Here is a 14,162-nt window from a genome sequence, read left to right on the forward strand (position 1 = left end):
TTTCTTTCTTTCTTTCTTTCTTTCTTTCTTTCTCTCTCTCTCTCTCTCCTTCCTTCCTTCCTTCCTTCCTTCCTTCCTTCCTTCCTTCCTTCCTTCCTTCCTTCTTTTCCTTTCCTTCCTTCCTTTTCCTCTCCTTCTCCTCCTCCTCCTTCTCTTCCTTTTCCTCTTCCTCCTCTTCTTTTTGAAAGCAGCTGTGAAGCAGCAGTGAAGGACTTCTTTTGTGTTGAGAGATGTGTTAAACTATCCTGAGGTTACAGCTTTTCGTCTTTTCATGGGTGGACAGTGAGAAGAGATGGTAGTTGGGCTTTACGATTTCCTTATTTGGCAAAAACAAAAAGTTGGCAGCCTTACATTGATTCCTCGGATTTCAATATTTGAAGTTTTACTGGCCCATGAAATCCACAAATTTTGCCTCCAGCATTTTCTCTAAGCGGACCCTCTGCTAAGGCCTCCGTCGGGCAGCCTCCAGCAGGCTCAGCTTCTGATCCCATTCCAGTCCCCTTTCCCTGCCGCCCTCATACCCAGTGAGTTCAAACTGAGTTTTGGCTTCCCTGCAGTTCCCAAGATAAAGGAGGTTTCCTCTCCAAGACAAGGCCTCTGGCCAGGGGTCAGCTCTTACTTCCTCTTCCGTGTCCTGAGTGACTCCGATGGAGACCCTCCTTTCCAGATGCTGGGCTGGGACTTGTAGCTCCTGTCCACAATCATCTTTTGGAAATGATGATATCATCTGCCCTTGGAAACCACAGAGGGGATTTGTGGAGTATATTTTGGGAACGGTACAAGGTCTATTTTGCACTTGGGGGTCTTGGTACCTAGCACCAGTCATTTAGAAACATCTCTTTATGTGGCCAGGGAAGGGACATTTACAATGTTCAATTTCTAGTGCTGGGAGTCTCGGCTTTTTTTTTTTTTTTTTTGACTATAGACTGTTACTCTTCCAAATTGGAGGCTCCCAGAGGCATTAGAGCATCAGAATCACTCCTCTTCTGAGGATATAGACCTGAGATTCTGAAAAATATATGGGATTCCCCAGGCAGATCCCCAGTTACCAGACCTTCAGGCTTGTGGTTTCTCTGAGCATGTGTGTGGACTTGTAGGTGCAGAAGTGTTGGGGGGAGATTAAGTTGGAACCACCCTGGAAATTGAACTGGGTTCTCTTTTTTTGAGGTGCATTCTTTGGCCCTTCTTCAGAAGCACAAGATTAGACTCTTCTAGTTCAAGAAATTTCTAAATTAGGCAGGTTGTTATGTGGAAGGAGTACGTGGTAGACCATAAGCTCTCCTTGGGCACAGAGAAGTGTGGTGAGCTTGTCTGAGGTTGCATAGGGCTCTGGTCCCGGAGGTCAAGCCCAGGTGCCAGAGAGTCCGCACTCTGCAAGGTTTCTGGAAACCTTGTGGTAAAGCCTGAACCTGGAGCTTCATGTTCAGACTAGCTGGAGTGGCGAGGGGAGGGGCACAAAGCAGAAGCAATGCAAGAATGGCACATTAAAGATCTCAGCCACTTGAGAGTACACGGGAGACCAGTTCTCATGGTTCACTGGAGTTTGGGGAAGACCAGCGATGATGACTGATACTTCTCTTAAGTCATCTCTGGTCACTTCTATTGGTGGCAGCTTTCTTCAGAAAGCCTTTGATATGAGCTGGGTGTGGTAGTACCTACCTTTAATCCCAGCACTTGGAAGACAGATGTCTGTGAGATGGACATTTTCCTGTTCCACACAGTGACCCCGACTCAAACCAAAAAACTAAATACAACAACACAAAATATATTCCCTTATCGCTATGGGTTCCCAACTCCTCGCTGGAGGTGAGCCCAGGGCCTTGCTCCGGCTCTACCACGGTGATCCACTTTAAGATCTTTTTAAAAAATTGTGTGTGTGTGTGTGTGTGTGTTCCTACATATGGGTGTGTGAACCTGAGTACAAGGGCCTATAGAGTCCAGAGGGTATAACTACAGGTAGTTATAACCTATATAACATGGATGCTAAGAACTGATCTCTGGTTTCTAACAAGAGAAGTATGTGCTCTTAACCATCGAGCCATCTCTCCAGTCGCCCCCCACACCCCAATTAGTTTTTATTTTGAGATAGGGTTTTACAATGATACTCAGATGGACCTTGAACTTGCTATGTTCAAGAGAATCCCTGAACTTATGAGTCTCTTGCCTTCCTTCATAATGGCAAGGGTTATAGGCACCAAACTTGACTGATAAAATTTTCTCCTGGCTTTGAATAGGTCTAGAATACAGAGTCAGAGAGTCCAGCCAAGTTCTTGGAGATAAGAATTTCCTTAAAGATATTCAAGCCAGGAGGGAGGGCAGATATGTGATCCATTCAGCATACCTTCTTTTGGATGCAAAAATCAAGAAGGATTTGCCTTAGGTTTCCAGCTTTGCCATGGGATCCAAGGCTTCAGAGTTAGCGGAGCCTCTAGTCACACATGATATCAATCAGCTCAACCCCTTTCTCCTGGCTTTGGAGACTTCTGAGTTTGATTGCCATTGTTGGATTGCCATACACAATGTAGTTCTCCATGTGGTAGATAGGGAATCCTCCCCAGGAACTTCAGAATGACTTCACTGTTCTATGAGATGGAGCTTATGCTACCAGAGTTAGAAATCAGAGTTGGCCAATGGTTGATGTCTGTTGGGAGAGTGGCTTGAGGTAGCAGGATGGAGCTATGTGTTGGGCAGATCCACTGGGATGCTCATTGGGATGACCGAGTCTCTAAGAAAGTTGATCATAGATTGCTCATCAGTAAATCCCTAAAATGAGTGACTAGAGCCAAGAGACTTGAAGAGAGGAATTGCTCAACACTACTTGCTGTTATTGACTAGAACTGGCTTCCCATATAAAAATCTCCTGGGGCCATGAGATGGCATCAGAAGAAACATGCCAAACCTGTTCCACTGGATGGTGGCGTGTTTGCTCCCCGTTCACCTGCGGAACACCCCATCTTCAGCACCTCCTAATGCTCAGAATCCTTTCCTCCCATTGGCCCAGGTTCCCACAAGCTCAGATCTCCCTTCTTTCAGTGTTTGCCATATTTGGGCCATTTATCCCCTTAGGGATGCCCATAGGACACAAGCAGTGCAGATAACGCCAGGAGAAGGTGGAGAAAGCGCTCGATACCCAATGAGGTGGGGAGTCGGGAGGCATGTTTGGAATCTTCAGGCATGTCTATACCTGAGACTCCACCAAATAACAGCATCACATTGCCTCTGCCAGATCCACTCAGGGTAGGCAAGCAGCAGGCTTTCATGAAGGGCTGGGCTTTGACTCTTCTTCCCAGCCTCATGCCAACTTGAATTCCAGAGAACCAGCTGCAGGTCCCAGGAACCCGGAGACCCTCTCCAGGTTGGTGATAAGGCAGATGGATGTCAGCATGTTTAGCTTAAATAACTCTGATGATTGCCCTGAAACCTCTGTCTTTGGGGAGGGGACTAGAGAAGGGGTTTATATAGCTCCCCACTCCTTTGCAGGGCCTGAGGATTTCAGGGTGATAGTCACAGTACATACGCTCTACTACATAAAAGCCCAACAGAGTCTGGAGTAGTTTTTCAGCCATTTTGTTTGTTTGATCGTTCATTCGTTTGTTTGTTTGTTTTTTTGAGACAAGGTCCTCTATGTAGCCCTGGCTGTCCTGGAACGCACTCTGTAGGTGGAACTCAGAGATCTGCCCTCTTCTGCTTCTAATGCTGGGATTAAGACGTGTGACGTAATGCCTGTCCTCTGTAGTCATTTTAATGTATCTGTGGCAAGACTGACTTCAAGAGTCACACAAGTGGGAGAGAATCTGTAAGGAGACTCGGGCCAGGTCAGGTCATGTTTCCTTGCCAGATAGGTTGAAGTCTGGTTGTGGATTACTGCCTCGGGATCAGGAGAAAGGCTTGTCCGAGGTGTTCTCTGCTTTTGGAATGCTTTGAAGGCACTATGACTGTGTAGTGCCTTACGTAATCTTCTAGGTCAAAACTAATCTTCCCATTTCACAGACAAGGAAGGTAGGGCTCAGAGGGGCTTAGGACTCTGCATACGTTTGGTTGGTAAGCATCCGAGCTGTGATCTCAGTCCAGGTCCATTTGTCATGGAGCTGGTGCATTTTCCGCTGCGGCATGAATCTTACCCCTCTAGGTGCGAGTGGAGGATTGGTAAGGGAGGGATGAGAGCATCCCTGCCTTGGCATCTTTCCCCACTGGGAAAACACTTGTCATTTGTCAGCTCGTACATCAACTTCTGCGATCCCAGGAGGTGGAAAGCCCGGCAGAGAAGCTAAAGTTGAGCTCGGTTTGTGGCTTACAGAGAAGAATCCAGCTGGCTCTGTGGGGGCCGTGAGAGCCAGGAACAAGTGCGATCATGTGTAGTGAGAAGAGCCATCCACAGCGGAAACAGCTCCGCGCAGAACTACTAGTGTGCCCTGTCTGGAGGAGTCTTGCATGGAGTTGAACCATCTGTAGAGGGGTTTGCAAGCATCGCTATTCCCAGATTAGCACAAAAGGAATGTACAGCTCGAAACAGGGGGGATTCAATTAGAGGGTCTCACTGGTCTTCATTAGCAATGTGAAAAAAAAAAAAAAGTCAAAGGAAGTGCTAATTCAATCTGGTGACGACTCAGCCTGCATTTAACTCTTCAGCGGAGAGATGAACATCGCTCTGTTGTTTGTATGATGGCGTGGGGACATGGGCAATGGCATGGCCTCACCTACCTTCTCAGTGCTTTTAGAAGGCCGCTTCTATCTCGAGATGACTCTGCATCAGGCAAGAACTGAACTCTGAATATCCAAGTCCCTGTGTTCATGATATTTTCCTGTGCAAAAGAGCCTGCTGTCAGTGAACTTCAAGTAGTATATGGCCCAGATGATCTGGAGAAGGTATGACCTGGGCTGTCTGTGTCCATCACTGGGAAGATGTTCAGTAGGAATCGTGGTAAGTTAGTTGCTAGAGGAATAAGGAATAACTGCTCCAGCCAATTGCAGAATGGAATGTGGGGGTAAGGTTCTTCTTACAGGGATTATTGGATTGTGGAGCTGGTAGCAGAAAAGTAGACATCCTTAAAGACTAGATGGGCAGATAGGACCCTATCTATGGTCTGGAAGAATCGTGGGACTCTAAGACAGCAGAGGATCTAGGATGCCAGGCTTGTCCTCTCCTCAGTAATGCTGTCCTCCCTCACTGTATCTCAAAGCTGTGTCCACTCACTGGCAACCTGTTCAGAGTCCTGCACCCCTGTGCTGACCTTGACTTCCCGGCCTAAGTTAGTGAAACTACTCAAAAACAGCTTACATCTTGAAGGTTTAGTTGTAGAGACTTAGACTGTTTCTCAGATCTGTCAGAATACTGATTGGACCCTGGGAACAAACTAGAATCAAGAGTCTGACTGTCCGGGAGCTAATTGTTGCTTGTGGTGTGTGGCTCACTCCTGTCTCTCAGTGCAGAGAAGAACTTTAGCCTTGTGGGCAGCCCACAGAGGGAGAAGGTAGAGGAGTGTTCTGCTTGTGGATGTGTAACCGGCTTAATCATTTGGAGGTGGGAATGATGTCTTTCTTCTCTTGACGGAAGTCTTCACTCCCAGGGAGGAACTTGGGCCAGGTGTGTCACAGTATGGTGGTGCCAGTTTCGGGAGGCTATCACCATGGTGACTGTGGATGCTGTGATAGTCAAGTTCTACATGGTGGCTTAAGCTCTACTCTGACAAGGATTTGGCTTGGGGAGCTTTCATGTCGCTCAGCAATCTTGCATGAGAATTCGTTTTACATTTACATATGTGCACATGATGTATTCAAATCATACTTCTTTTGTACCATCTCTTTTCCCATTCCGGGTCTTGATGATCTCCTTTCTCTTCACTACTAGCCCCTTCTACTTGTGTGTGTGTGTGTGTGTGAGAGAGAGAGAGAGAGAGAGAGAGAGAGAGAGAGAGAGAGAGAGAGAGAGAGAAGAGAGAGAGAGAGAGAGAGAGAGAGAGAGAGAGAGATTCACTTTATAAGCAGGGGTACCTTTTTTTTCTTTTTTAAGATTCATTTATTTTATGTACAATGAGTACACTGGAGCCATGAGGGCATCAGATCTCATTACAGATGGTTGTGAGCCACCATGTAGTTGCTTGGAATTGAACTCAGGACCTCTGGAAGAACAATCAGTGCTCTTAACCACTGAGCCATCTCTCCAGCCTGAGCAGGGCTACTTTGCCACTGGCTATATACTGAAGGAAATGTTCCCCCTCTACCGGCAGTGTTAACCATATATAAATTCCACGACAGGGTGTTGACAGTCTTGTGCAGGTAATGACAGCTGCTGGGAGGTCAAGAGTGCATTGGCCACTGTCCTGCCCAGAAGTCAGAATTTCCCACGGCCCCAACCCCTTCCTCCAGCTCTTACACACTTTCTGCCCCTTCTCCTGTGATAGCCCTGAAGAGGGTAATATGCACGTCTCATCACAGCGGGCATTCAGTAGCCATTATTCTCAGTACTTTGACCTTGTGAGTCTCTACAGTCATGGTTGACCACTGCAAAAAGAGCTTTCTCTGATCAAAGATGACAGCTTGATTTGGCATTTTTCCTGCCTGACCTCAAGGCCCAGGAGGCTCGTGACTGAAGCATGACAGTGTGACTGAAGGAGCCCAAGCGTGGATATTCCCTGCGCCTGGAAAGGACCCAGAATGCAGACTTGGAAGACTGTTCGTTCGATCCCTTCCTTTGTCCGTTGGTAACATGGTTCTGTTGGTAAAATGGTTCTGTATCCTTTTAGTAAAGGGCAGACTGAGCTGTTCCATCAGACACCAGGGAAGGAACATCTTAAAGCCTCGTAGTTGGGAAACTCAGCACTTACTAAATTCCATCTTTTGAGGTATAACTGGACCCTCCCATTGTCCCGCACTCCTCGGAGCCTGAGGAGGACAGAGTCATCCTGTTTGCCCTAAGTTAGGATCCATTTAGGGAGTGACTATGGAACTATTTCTTTAAGGGACCCTGAGGACTTAGGCCTGGGAATTTGGAACCATGTCTCACAGGCTGCAGCCCGCTCATCTGCTCAGAAACAGCAGAGAAGACATGGGGCCTTCATTTGACTGCACATGAAGTGGCAGAGAACACTGGGCTAGATTCTTCTTGCCCAGCCACAGATGTCATAAAACCACAGCCACCTGTGGACTATGAGAACGGTGTGGAGGTTCAGGCTAGTCAGCCGGGGGCTGTGACGTGAAGGAGGCTGTCAGATGGTCCCAAGCCAAGATACTACCTTTTCTCTCTTCTCTGTGCTAATCGACCTTACCAGGCTGATAGCCCAATCCTGCAGAGAATCACACAGAGTCACTCTGATCTCCGACAATACCCAAAACGCAGTGAGCTGTGGAGAGAAAGCTGGATCTCTGTTGCTTTGTTTCAGGTGACCCTAGACCTTGGGAGCCTGAGAATGGCAATGGCCGCCTTCTGTGTGACTGGTGTTGAAAGCATGTGTGAACCTATTTCCTTGATTACCTTTATACTGCAGAAAAAATGAAGGCAGGAGAAGGATACACTTGTTCTTAGCTCCACCCCTGGGCAACTGGTTCCCAACATCCCTCTTGCTCACACTGATGAGGAGAGAAAGTTTTTCTTCTCTCAGCTGGTGGAGAAAAAAGCTCTGCCCTAGTGAGCCCCTCTCCTGGGCAGACTTCCGAGCTCAGCCAGAATGGGAGTTCATGGTGGAGAGAAGGAAACTGAAGGGGATCGGTGTTTGTTCTGAGAGTTTCAGGTGTGTGGTGGGGCAGGGTGGGCGGACATACAATTCATATGTAGACAAACCATGCTTTTCCAGAGGGATGTGCTTACAGGTCATATGGTACATCCCAGACGGGTCTGATCGCAGCAGGGCACTCAGGGAAGGGTATGTTCAACAGGCCATGTGACAGGGGCCATGTGACCTACCTGTCTTCATCTCTACCCTGTCTCTGAATTCTTTTACTTTTTCTTTTAGCTGGGAGGGAGGAACCTGGAGGCTTCTCTGTGGGTGGCAATGGCCTTGTGCTTACCCACCCCACTGTCCGGGGATAACGCCGGAGAAGCTTCCAGAGTACAGAGCTTCCTTTGCCCATTGTCCTTCCTCCAGGCCCCTCGCCTTGGTTCACCATGTGTGTGGTAGATTGAGCAGGCAGGAGGAGGCAGGCCCACTAGGATCTGTGCTCCACGGGCTGCTGTAGGAGGGTGCTGCAGGGATGTTCTTCCCTCCCATCTTGCCTGACTTTTCTGGAGCCAGTAAGTGTGCATGTGCGTGCAGACCAGAGGATGGTCTGGGGGGCGGGGAGGGCACGAGCTGGGCTATTTAAAACAGAACATATCTGCAGCCAGCCAGAGAGGAGGTCAAACTCTGGGCGCAGGGCTGGAATGTAAGGGGCCAGGCAGTGGGTGGAGCTGAGGTTCCACCCTTCCTGGCAGCTTGGAAGGCTTCGCAGTGCCCCTTTAGGGAAGGTGGGGCTGCTCAAGGCAAGTGTGTGGGGTGGGGAGGGACTCTACCCTGCAAACTGCTGATGCCCACGCTGCACACCGGACATGGAAGGGAGCGTGCAAAATCCAAACTCTCGGCTGAGCAGAAGGACAGAATTTAACCTCAGGTGTGGGGATTCTCAGTGTTCTTTGCCATTGGAGATAAATCAGGCTAAGCCAAGCTTGATGTGAGAGGGAAATGAAGTGGTGCTGAGCCAGGGGCAAGGAAACTCAGAGAAACACAGCATGTGGGTGTGTGCCAGTGGTCAGGGGGTGGGGGGGACCAGGAGACTGGATAGAGCTTAGCATTGAGCCCCCACTCCCAAAGCCTCATCTAATATATAAACCTGTATTTGTAGTCTCCCAGCTTCTTTGAGCTTCAGGTCACATGAAGCCCAATCTGCTCCTGCAGCCAACGTGTCTGGAAACACACAACACACGTGTCCACCCCCTTCCCTCTTTGCCCTCCCACACGCCTCGGCTCACCCGAGAGCAGCTGTAATTCATCAGCGTCTTCACATGTGCATGCGTGTGGTTTGGGGCTTCTAGAGTGGCTGTTTATGGCTAGAGAATTGCCTGTTCCGGCTCTGTCACAGAAGGACCATCTGGGCTAAATTGATTGCTTCCTGACCTTTGTCCACCCTGCCCTCGGCCTGCCCTTTCCACCCTGAAAATGCTCTCCAGCTCTGCGTTCTTACAGTATGTTCCCTCCTCTTACAGTGCATTCTCCCCAGCTGCAGCTGCATCTCTAAGATGGGGAGAGAAGTTAGCTTTCATAGGTGATTTCCCGGAAGCACTTAACAGTGGCCCCCTCTGTCCTCTCATTTACTCTAGTGGCAACGAGATTCCTTCTCTCATGTCCACTGTGTCCCAAGGGAGGAGGAATCAGCCCACCGTACAGCCGAGTGGTTGCAGCAAAAGCACTGGAATGTGGAACTTTGTAGTCAACTCCGTCTGCCCAGGGATGCTATTGCTAGGGCTGACTTAACTTTTCACTGCCCAAGTAAGTTAGGACACACAGGAAATGTCCCCCTCCAAGTCCAGAGGCTGCTAGGGGCAGGCATCCCACCCGAGACCCTCTGGCATTGCTTTCCCTGGCTGCTACACAAGAGGATTCTGGCTTGGGTGATCCCTTGGTCTGAGGTGTGGGGTCTCTGGGTACCCTTCCTTCCTCCATTCTTCCCTCCCTTTCTTTCTCAAGACAGGGTCTTACCAGTTGGTCTGGAACTTCCCATGTAGTCTAGGCAGGTCTTAAAGACATGGCAACCTTCCTGCCTCATCCCACTGTAGGATGCAGCTATGGATTTTCTCTGGTAATCGTTCTCTTGATGGATGGCTTCTTTTGAACCAAATCTCTCTCTCTCTCTCTCTCTCTCTCTCTCTCTCTCTCTCTCTCTCTCTCTCTCTCTCTCTCTCTCTCTCTCTCTCTCTCTCTCTCTCTCTCTCTGTGTGTGTGTGTGTGTGTGTGTGTGTTTTGTTTGTTTGTAGACATGGTCTCACTAGGTTGTCTTGGCTAGATTGGCCTAGGACTCATAGAGATCCGCCTGACTCTGCCTCCCCAAGTGCTGGTATTAAAGGCCTGCACCATCATGCCCACCTTTGGACCAATTCTTAAGCATCCATCTTTCTGTGACAAAGTGCTGAACCAAGAGCTTTTGTCTTTTGTACTGAGGATTGGCCTTCATCTCTGAGGGATGAACAGTCAAGGAGTCAAGGTAGATCCAGTCATTGGCAGCCCCTGAATGTTTATTAAATGCTGGCAGTTGTCTTCTGTTCTCCATTGGTGTAATCTCCTCTAATCCCATAGCAAACCCACATCCTGGCATTATCTCCTTTGTACAGCCGAGAGAAAGAAGACAGAGAGAGGTGCAGTCACTCACCCAGAATTCTGTAGGCAGAAACTGGAGGAGCTAGGATCAGGAGTGGGCCTGCTCTAGAGCCCGAAACCTCAAGACTAATGCAAATTCAACGCAGTGCAAACAAACGCAAGAGTTAGCTTGTAGATGGAGCATATGAAGGGAATTTCACGCTGCATAACTGACACCATGCTGGCTCCACTTCCATCCTGGGCCACCTCCAGCTCTCTAGCTTCCTTAGGGGAGCAGAGGCGGATCACGTGACCTGGCTCCTGTGTGGGGATCAGAGGTGTTTCGGGGTGAAGGCAGATAGATGATTGACTGATGCGTTGGTCCAGGATGGTGTCTTGATTTCCTTTTTCTTCTGTGCCAACTGTCAGGTTATCCTGGGGGGGGGGGGGAAGGAGAAAGATTTAGGGGTCCCAGGTTAACCCTTGTTTCAGGAAGCAAATGTCCAGCCACAATCCTTTGTCCTCTCGTTGCTCTTTCTCCTGCTGCCTCCACGGTGCGGGCTGGAGAGGGAGGAGGATTATACAGTTGTCACACAGCTGTGACTCCCTTTTAAAAAAAAAAAAACAAAAAAACTTTTAAAAACAAGGATGTTTTCTTGCATAACCACAGACCAATTAGCAAATGCTGGAAACACGCATGACATTGCTACAATTCTATTATCCAATATACCGTCCAAATTTCACTTTGCACTTAGCCTAAAAACCTTGTTCAAAGCTCTTCCAGGATCATGGCTCCCTACTCTTCTCTGGCTCGAGCTTTTCTTAACTGCGCATACCCTGGTCTTTGCTGCATCGTCTTTTCTGGTCTTCTCGGTCTTCACCTCCTGCTCTTTCACCTCAGCCCCTCCACCCCCCAACCCAGCTGGGTTGCCTAGTGCATTGAGGCATCCTTCTTAAGGATAAACTTAAATGTGGGCGGGGTCAAGGCACACCAAAAGTTCACCAAACAGGATGAATAATATTTTTTTTATAACTTGAAAAGATTTATTTCCTTTATGTATATGAATGTTTTGCTGGCATATGTGTCTCTGTACCTCGTACATGCCAGGTGCCCATGAAAGTCAGAAGACGGTGGCCGATTCCCTGGAACCGGACTTACAAATGGTTGTGAGCCGCCCACCATGTGACTGCTGGAAATCGAACCCAGGTCCCCTGTAGTATCAATAAGTGCTCTAAGTCAATGAGCTATCTCTCTGGTCCCATAGATGGATGTTTTAGTACAAAATTTAAAAAAAATCGTGAAAAACCTTTGCCATTTGAAATCAGGTCAGGATCAATAGCAGGCCACACTGGAGCCCAGGGCTGAGGGAAAATGCCCTAAACACATAGCTGCCTTTTTTTTCTCTTATTGGATATTTTCTTTATTTACATTTCAAATGTTATCCCCTTTGCCTGTTCCCCACCCACAAGCCCCCTATCCCATACCCCCTCCCCTGCCTCTATGAGGGTGCTCTCCCACCCACTTTCACCTCCCCCGCCCACCCTGCATTCCCCTAGACTGGGGCATCGAACCCCCACAGGACCAAGGGTCACTTCTCCCATTGATGTCCAACAAGGCCATCCTCTAACACATACATGGCCAGAGCCATGGGTCCTTCCATGTGTACTCTTTGGTTGGTGGTCCAGTTTTTATTTCAGAAAAAATATTGCCACAGCAGTGGTGGTGTGGCCCACTTGCTTGACTCCCAAGGACCCGGGCTCTGTCATCAATGAGGCAAAACAACCACTATCGATTTGCAGCAGAGTGGTACAAATCTTGGTTGCTGAGGTTGCGGTACCCCTTATACTTTGTACCCCTGTGCCCTGCAGGACTGGTTTCTCTCCCTCTTAGGCATCCCAGCCTCAGAACAAGGGAGAGAAAGGTAGGGCTCCCAGCCAGAGGCTGTTCTCCTGCCTGGCCAGAACAGAGGGAGGGTGGGGATGGAGAGGAAGGAGAGAAGGGTACAGAGGCCTTTGGCTGGGAGCCTCTGGTCTAACAGCTTCCAGCTGCTTCCACACCCACTAGACTTCCGGCTAGGGAGTGGTGTTTGGTTGGCCTTTCCCCCTCTTCACATCAAATGTGTGATCTAGTTAGATCCCTGGATCCCGAGCCCTCCCTGTCCTGATATCACGGCTGCCCTCAGTTGATTCTGCTCCCAGCCTGCTAGGTCTTTTGCTGTGTGTAGCCACTTCCAGAGCTCATGGGGGTGTTGTCCACACCCGGGGCTGAGTGAGCACAAGATGTGGGTCTGCATTCCCCAGGCCTCTGAGAGCCAAGCCAGGGTAGAGGGACACAGCCTTGCGGAGCACAGGTCCTGTGGCTAGGAGGAAGACAAGACCCCAAGGTAGGTTATTTCAGCCAAGACCCTCTCAGAGCTTTGAGGTCACATGTGTTCATCTGTTTATTATGACTGTGTGCATGTATGATATGGAGTGCAGACGCATGTGCCACATGCATGGTCAGAGGACAGCTTTATGGAGTCGGTTCTCGCTTCCACCTGTACCTGGGTTCCAGGGATTGAACTGAGGTTGTCAAGCCTGCACAGCAAGAACCTTTACCCACTAAGCCATGGCACTGACCCCTCACTTCTGTGTTTACTCAGAGTGGGTAATACTTTCCTGCCAGCTTCATGGACCATAAAAGAATCAAGTAAAATAATAGTGGATGTTTGCTAAGTCGTAAGGTTGTATTGGACATGCTACAACCTTCTGTCATAAACAAGCGATCCTTTATGTTTGTGTGCACACATGTAGGGCAGCCTGAGTTACTTGCTGCAGAGCCATGAGAAAAAAGGCAGGTTGGTAAGGACCCCTGGCCATCCCTGCTGTTTGGCGCTGCTTCTGTCAGAGGGAAGAGGCCACTGGTAAAGAGAGGCTGGCCTCTGCCCAGTCTCATTCCTTTTCCAAGCTCCATCCACACCTAAAACGCAAGACGTGCGTTAAGAGGAAGAAATTTTGCTTAAAGCCTTTTCAACTGAAGGCTTTTCTTTTTTATACTTTTACTGAACTATAGTTGACATAAAAATGGCATAGATTTAGAAGCTGAAACATTATCTGTTGTGAGACATTCTGCCTTTTTTTTTTTTTTTAATTTTGGGGATAAGGTTTTACTATGTAGCCCAGGCTGGCCCCAAATTTGTAATCTTCTTGCCACAGTAAAGATAATAGAGGGCAGCTGGGCGTGGTGGCGCACGCCTTTGATCCCAGTACTTGGGAGGCAGAGGCAGGAGGATTTCCGAGTTTGAGACCAGCCTGGTCTACAGAGTGAGTTCCAGGACAGCCAGGACTATACAGAGAAACCCTGTCTCAAAAAACCAAAAAAAAAAAAAGAAAAAAGATAATAAAGGGCAGGGGGATATAGCTCAGTGCAAGGTCTTAGGTTCAGTCTCTAGTTCAGCCAGAGAGAGAGAGAGAGAAAGAGAGAGAGAGAGAGAGAGAGAGAGAGAGAGAGAGAGAGAGAGAGATCCCCAGCACTCCCCCAAATTGCTTCCTGTCTCTTTTGTAATCCCTGTTCCACCCTGTCCTCAGGGTCTGCTTTCTGCCACTGTAGATTAGCTTGCAATTTTTAAAGCATTCTATAATAGAATCTTACAGTGCGTACTCTCTTTTGGAAAGGTCTGGGCTCTTCACTCAATGTAATTGTTTTGAGATCCGTGTATTTCATTTTGTTGCCTACATTAGTAATTTGTTCTCTTGCTGAGTGTCATCCTGTCCTGTGGATTCATGTGTGTTCACAGGTTTGTAGAGAGCTGTTTTCAGCTTTAAGCTATCATATCATATGTGAGCATTGGTATATATATATATATATATATATATATATATATATATATATATATATATATCTTTGTGTAGGCACGGGCT

At 48.3% G+C, this 14,162-nt stretch overlaps 1 protein-coding gene and 1 long non-coding RNA gene across 11 annotated transcripts in view; one reads left to right on the top strand and one right to left on the bottom strand.

The window, feature by feature from the left end:
- Positions 1-14,162, top strand: part of Plekha6 (pleckstrin homology domain containing A6) — a 143,248-nt gene that overhangs the window by 68,225 nt on the left and 60,861 nt on the right. The gene's annotated exons all lie outside the window — the stretch shown is intronic.
- LOC110321531 overlaps positions 10,201-14,162 on the bottom strand; it is a 20,520-nt gene continuing 16,558 nt past the window's right edge. Inside the window, exon 3 of the long non-coding RNA XR_003843887.1 lies at positions 10,201-10,869. This is a non-coding gene — a long non-coding RNA (uncharacterized LOC110321531). The remainder of the gene's footprint in view (positions 10,870-14,162) is intronic.

This window comes from Mus pahari, chromosome 5 (assembly GCF_900095145.1).
Source record: "Mus pahari chromosome 5, PAHARI_EIJ_v1.1, whole genome shotgun sequence".
NCBI lineage: Eukaryota > Metazoa > Chordata > Mammalia > Rodentia > Muridae > Mus > Mus pahari.